Source organism: Pristiophorus japonicus, chromosome 2 (genome assembly GCF_044704955.1).
Source record: "Pristiophorus japonicus isolate sPriJap1 chromosome 2, sPriJap1.hap1, whole genome shotgun sequence".
In the NCBI taxonomy this organism is placed as follows: domain Eukaryota; kingdom Metazoa; phylum Chordata; class Chondrichthyes; family Pristiophoridae; genus Pristiophorus; species Pristiophorus japonicus.
In genome coordinates this window covers 111,520,898-111,528,620 of record NC_091978.1, presented here as the reverse complement: position 1 = coordinate 111,528,620, position 7,723 = coordinate 111,520,898, and positions in this window count along the sequence as shown.

Genomic DNA, 7,723 nt, shown 5'->3' with positions numbered 1-7,723 from the left:
ATCCCTGGAACCATTTTTATACCCTTGTACCCTTTATTTATGTTGCCACTCCTCATTCTTCCTACCAAAATGTATCATTTATAGGGATTTCTGTCTGAATACAGTTTCAGTTCTAAGATATATAGTTACCATGCATAAGCACTATTCAGTGGGATGATTGTCTCTGGCAGAACTGCACAGGATAAGTTTCTATAAATGTTTATGTTGGCATAGCACAAAAGAAATGATAGGTTATGAGGGTGGACTTTGTGGTATATATATCTATGGTAAGGTCTTTTCCTCAGGCCAACCATCTTCTTTCTGACATATATCTAGATCTGCTAGGGTGAGCATGCAACATTGACTCATACATGCAAAACTAGAAAACTAGCAAAAGCTTATCATATCTTTGTCAACTTTTTTAATGTCCACAAAATGCTTTGTTGAAGCAATAATTATACCCAATAATGCTTCACTTGTATGAGAGGAATAAAAAAACAAAGTGTATGAAAGTCTGAAGGGAAAATTCAAATGTTAAAAGATGAAATTAGAGGTGCATTTCGAGGTGGAGTCCAGGGTATGCTCACACAGAAAACAATGTGTTTTATATTAAAAATGTGGCACACTGGTTAATTTTAAACACTTCATGCTTCACAATGAATACACTTTTAATTTAAAAAAGAAAAACAAAGTTACGTTTGGATTTCCAGCAGACCAACCATATTATCATTGATGCAAAAGTTGCCCAAACAGTAACTGCTCCACCTCCCAAGTTCACAAAGGCATTCAATCCCTTCCAGACCAAGTTCAGAAAGACACTGCACCCCATCCAACTCCACCCACTTTCACAGCTTCAAACCTCACACTTTATACTGACACTCTGCTTCATCTCCCTCTTCAGTTCAATGCAGCATTCTTCTCTCCCTCCAAACCAATAAACACGCTATAATAAAACCAGAAAATGCTGGAAATCTCAACGGGTCAGGGAGCATCTATGGAGAGAAAGCAGAGTTAACGTTTCGGGTCGATGACCCGTCATCAGACCTGGAGCGTGTTTGGAAAGAATGGATTCTTAACAAGCACTGAAAGGGGGAGGGGAAGAAAGAACAAAAGCAAAGGTCTGTGATAGGTTGGAAGACAGGAGAGATTAGAGAGACAAAAGGGATGATGGGCCAAATTCAAATGATAATTCAAAAGTTTCCCCCGCCCCAACCCCCCAGAACCTGTTCCTTTCTTTCTTTTTTTCTCCTTGTCTCTAATGGCAGCTGGTCATTACTCTGCCATTCACACCCGATCTTGACTAATATTTTTCTAACTCCTGGCATTACCATTTGAATTTGGGCCATCATCCCTTCTGTTTCTCTAATCTCTCCTGCCTTCCAACCTATCACAGACCTTCCCTTTTGTTCTTTCTTGCACACTCTGTCTAGTTGTGTTGTGTTAATTGTATTTGATAGTTATGCTCAGCACCATATTTGCATGAGAATTCCCAAACAAGAATGTGTTGAAATGATGCATAAAGAAAAGGCTAAAATGTTACAGAAAGAAAAGAAAAGAAAAGAAAAGAAAAGAAAAGAAAAGAAAAGAAAAGAAAAAAGAAAGAGAAATAAATAAATACTGTGGATGCTGGAAATAGAAATTTACAGCGCAGAAGGAGGCCATTCCAGACCATCGTGTTTGCGCCGGCCAACAAAGAGCCACACGGCCCTTGGGCAGCAGCCCTAAAGGTTACATATAAACCTATGAACAATGACGGAAAGGCAAAGAGCACCCAGCCCAACCAATCCGCCTCACCACAACTGCGACACCCCTTATATTAATACATTCTACACTCCACCCCAAGCGGAGCCATGTGATCTCCTGGGAGAGGCAAAAACCAGGCCAATTTAGGGAGAAAAGAATCTGGGAAAATTCCTCTCCGACCCACCCAGGCGATCAAAACTAGTCCAAGAGGTCACCCCGGACGTATTCTATTCAACAGTACTTACCATTATATCTGCTCCGTCCAACAAAAGGTCATCCAGTCTAATCTCAATTACCAGCTCTAGGTCCGTAACCCTGCACTTTAAGTGCCCATGCAACCATCTCTTAAATGTGGTGAAGGTTTCTACATCCACCACTCTTCCAGGCAGTGAGTTCCAGATCCCCACAACCCTCTGCATAAAGAAGCCACCCTCTCAAATCCCCTCTAAGTCTTCCACCAACCACCTTAAAACTATGCCCCTCGTAATAGACCCCTCCAGCTGGAAATAGACCCTTACTATCCACTATGCCCAAGCCCCTCAATATTTTGTACATCTCAATGAGGTCTCCTCTCAACCTCCTCTGTTCCAATGAAAACACACCCAGCCTATCCATTCTGTCCTCATAACTAAGATTCTCCATTCCAGGCAGCATCCAAGTAAATCTCCTCTGCACCCTTTCTAGTGCAATCACGTCCTTCCTATAATATGGCAATCAGAATTGCATGCAATACTCCAGCTGTGGCCTAACCAAAGTATTATACAATTTAAGCATAACCTCCCTGCTCTTATATGCTATGCCTCGGTCAATAAAGGCAAGCATTCCGTATGCCTTCTTAATCACCTTATCCACCAGGCCTGCTACTTTCAGGGATCTGTGGACAAGCACTCCAAGGTCCCTTTGTTCATCTACATTATTAAGTGGTCGACCGCTTAATGTGTATACTTTTTCCTTATTAGTCCTCCCAAAGTGCATCACCTCACACTTCTCTGAATTAAATTCCATTTGCGACTGCTCTGCCCACCTGACGAATAGATTGATATCCTCCTGCAGCCCATGACTTTCCTCTTCATTATTAACCACACAGCTAATTTTAGTGTCGTCTGTAAACTTCTTAATTATACTCCCTATATTCATATCTAAATTGTTGAATATATACCACAAAAATCAAGGGTCCCAGGCCTGAGCTCTGTGGAACCCCACTGGAAACACCCTTCCAGTCACAAAAACATCCATCAATCATTACCCTTTGCCTCCTACCTCCAAGCCAATTTTAGATCCAACTTGACACTTTGCTCTGAATCCCATGGGCTTTAACCTTCATGATCAGTCTACCATGTGGGACCTTATCAAAAGCTTTGCTAAAGTCTATATATACTATATCGTATGCACTACCCTCATCGACCCTCTTGGTTACCTCCTCAAAAAATTCAATCAGGTTAGTCAGATACGATATTCCCTTAACAAATCTGTGCTGACTATTCCTAATTAATCCTTGCCTGTCAAAAGCAGATTTATCCTGTCTTTCAGGACTTTTTCCAATAATTTGCCCACCACTGAGGTTAGGCTGACAGGCCTGTAATTACTCGACCTATCCCTTTCTCCCTTTTTAAACAAGGGTACTACATTAGCAGTCCTCCAATCCTCCAGCACATGCCCAGATCCAAAGAGGACTGGAAAATGATGGTCAAGGCCTCTGCTATTTCCTCTTTTACTTCGCTCAACAGCCTGGGTAGCATTTCATCTGGGCCTGGGGACTTATCTACTTTCAAAGCTGCTAAACCCCTTAATACTTCCTCTCTCACTATTTTTATTTCATCCAGAATATCACACTCTTCCTCGAAAGCAGTATCTGCATTGCCCCTTTCCTTTGTGAAACCGATGCAAAGTGTTCATTAATAACCCTCCCAACATCTTCCGCCTCCACACAAAGATTACCCTCACGGTCTCTAATAGGCCTACCCTTTCTTTAGTTACCCTCTTACTCTTAATATATTTCAAGAACATCTTAGGGTTTTCCTTAATTTATCTGGCCAAGAATTTCTCATGCTCTTTCTTAGCATTCCTAATATCCTTTTTAATTTTGCCTCTTAACTTTCTATATTGCTCTAAAGATTCTATAGTATTTAGCCGTTGATATATGACATATGCGTCCCTTTTTTTCTTAATCCTCCCTTACAAGTCCCTAGACATCCAAGAGGCTCTAGAATTATTTTTCCCATCTTTTTTCTTTAATGGCACATGTTTGGCCGGAGCTTACCGAATCTCCTCCTTAAATGCCTCCCACTGTTCCGACACTGATTGACCCATAAGTAGCTGTTACCAATCCACCATGGCCAAATCACTCCTTAACTTAGCAAAATTAGCTTTTCCCCATTTCGGAACTTTTATTCCAGGCCTATTCTTGACCTTATCCATAACCAACTTGAATCTGACTGCATTATGGTCATATGTCAGTCCTGTCATCACAGGAATCAGTCTGGTGAAACTTTGCTGCACTCCCTCAATAGCAAAAATGTCCTTCCTCAGATTAGGAGACCAAAACTGTACACAGTATTCAAGGTATGACCTCACCAAGGCCCTGTACAACTGCAGTAAGACCTCCCTGCTCCTATACACAAATCCTCTCACTATGAAGGCCCATATGCCATTTGCTTTCTTCACAGCCTGCTGTACCTGTATGCCAACTTTCAATGACTGATGTACCATGACACCCAGGTCTCGTTGCACCTCCCCTTTTCCTAATCTGTCACCATTCAGATAATAACCTGCCTTCCTGTTTTTACCACCAAAGTGGATAACCTCACATTTATCTACATTATACTGCATTTGCCATGCATTTGCCTACTCACCTAACCTGTCCAAGTCACCCTGCAGCCTCTTAGCATCCTCCTCACAGCTCACACTGCCACCCAGCTTAGTGTCATTTGCAAACTTGGGGATATTACATTCAATTCCTTTGTCTAAATCATTAATGAATATTGTAAATAGCTGGGACCCCAGCACTGAACCTTGCGGTACCCCACTAGTCACTGCCTGCCATTCTGAAAAGGACCTGTTTATTCGTACGCTTTGCTTCCCGTGCGACAACCAGTTCTCTATCCACATCAATACATTACCCCCAATACCATGTGCTTTAATTTTGCACATTAATCTCTTGTGTGGGATCTTGTCAAAAGCCTGTTGAAAATCTAAATACACCACATCCACTGGCTCCACCTTGTCCACTCTACTAGTTACATCCTCAAAAAGTTCTAGAAGATTTGTCAAGCATGATTTCCCTTTTATAAATCCATGCTGACTTGGACCGATCCTGTCACTGCTTTCCAAATGCGCTGCTATTACATCTTTAATAATTGATTCCAACATTTTCCCCACCACCGATGTCAGGCTGACCAGTCTATAATTCCCTGTTTTCTCTTTCCCTCCATTTTTAAAAAGTGGGGTTGCATTAGCTACCCTCCAGTCCATAGGAACTGATCCAAGTCTATAGAATGTTGCAAAATGACCACCAATGCATCCACTATTTCTAGGGCCACTTCCTTAAGTACTCTGGGATGCAGACTATCAGGCCCTGCGGATTCATTAGCCTTCAATCCCATCAATTTTCCTAACACAACTTGCTGACTAATAAAGATTTCCTTTAATTCCTCCTTCTCGCTAGAGCCCCGGTCCCCTCATATTTTCGGAAGGTTATTTATGTCTTCCATCGTGAAGACAGAACCAAAGTATTTGTTCAATTGGTCTGCCATTTCTTTGTTCCCCATTATAAATTCACTTGATTCTGACTGCAAGGGACCTACATTTGTCTTCACTAATCTTTTTCTCTTCACATATCTGTAGAAGATTTTGCAGTCAGTTTTTATGTTCCCTGCAAGCTTACTCTCATATTCTATTTTCCCCTTCCTAATTAAACCCTTAGTCCTTCTCTGCTGAATTGTAAATTTCTCCCAGACCTCAGGTTTGCTGCTTTTGTGGCCAATTTTTATGCCTCTTCCTTGGATTTAACACTATCCCAAATTTCCCTTGTAAGCCACGATTGAGACACCATCCCCATTTTATTTTTACGCCAGACAGGGATGTACAATTGTTGAAGTTCATCCATGTGATCTTTACATGTCTGCCATTGCCTATCCACTGTCAACCCTTTAAGTATCATTCCCCAGTCTATCCTAGCCAATTCACGTCTCATACCATCGAAGTTACCTTTCTTTAAGTTCAGGACTCTAGTCTCTGAATTAACTGTGTCACTCTCCATCTTACTGAAGAATTCGACCATATTATGGTCACTCTCCTCCAAGGGGCCTCGCATAACAAGATTGCTAATTAATCCTCTCTCATTACACAACACCCAGTCTGGGATAGTCAGCTCGCTAGTTGGTTCCTCGACATATTGGTCTTGAAAACCATCCCTTATACACTTCAGGAAATCCTCCTCCACCGTATTGCTACCAGTTTGGTTAGCCCAATCTATATGTAGATTAAAGTCACCCGTGATAACTGCTGTACCTTTATTGCACGCATCCCTAATTTCCTGTTTGATGCTGTCCCCAACCTTACTACTACTGTTTGGTGGTCTGTACACAGCTCCCACTAGCCTTTTCTGCCCTTTGGTTTTCCGCAGATCTACCCATACAGATTCCACCTCATCCACGCTAATGTCCTTCCTTACTATTGCGTTAATACAGTGAGATGGACCTCACGGGGGGACTCCTGCGCTACCTGCCAGCACACTTACTACATCTGGTGGTCACCCACTTCCCCTCTACCTGCACGTCTTTAAGTGCCTTCTGAAATAAAAACAGAAAATGCTGGAAATCTCAACATGTCAGGCAGTATCTGTGGAGAGAGAAACAGAGTTAACGTTTCAATCGATGACTTGTTATCAAAACTGGAAAAAGTTAGAGATGTAACAAATTTTAAGCAAGTGCAGGGACAGAGAAAGAGGCGAGGAGAAAAAAGAACAAAAGGGAAGGTCTGTGATAGGATGGATGGCAGGAATGATTAAATGATAAAAGGGATGATTGTACAAAGTAAAAGTTTGTCTCTGTAATGCCTTTTCATGTCCTCAGGATGTTCCAAATCACTTCACATCCAAAGCAAGAAAGATCTAGAAATCTTTGTTAATTGCCAAATACAAAACTATTTGACAAAGGCTCAACATTACTCAGGCCCCTTAAAAATTTGGAAAAGGATTATCTTAAAAAAGCAACAATGCTATTTAACATAGAAAATATAGAAACATAGAAAATAGGTGCAGGAGTAGGATATTCAGCCCTTCTAGCCTGCACCGCCATTCAATGAGTTCACGGCTGAACATGCAACTTCAGTACCCCATTCCTGCTTTCTCGCCATACCCCTTGATCCCCCTAGTAGTAAGGACTTCATCTAACTCCCTTTTGAATATATTTAGTGAATTGGCTTCAACTACTTTCTGTGGTAGAGAATTCCACAGGTTCACCACTCTCTGGGTGAAGAAGTTTCTCCTCATCTCGGTCCTAAATGGCTTACCCCTTATCCTTAGACTGTGACCCCTGGTTCTGGACTTCTCCAACATTGGGAACATTCTGCTTGCATCTAACCTGTCTAAACCTGTCAGAATTTTAAACGTTTCTATGAGGTCCCCTCTTATTCTTCTGAACTCCAGTGAATACAAGCCCAGTTGATCCAGTCTTTCTTGATAGGTCAGTCCCACCATCCCGGGAATCAGTCTGGTGAATCTTCGCTGCACTCCCTCAATAGCAAGAATGTCCTTCCTCAAGTTAGGAGACCAAAACTGTACACAATACTCCAGGTGTGGCCTCACCAAGGCCCTGTACAACTGTAGCAACACCTCCCTGCCCCTGTACTCAAATCCCCTCGCTATGAAGGCCAACATGCCATTTGCTTTCTTAACCGCCTGCTGTACCTGCATGCCAACCTTCAATGACTGATGTACCATGACACCCAGGTCTCGTTGCACCTCCCCTTTTCCTAATCTGTCACCATTCAGATAATAGTC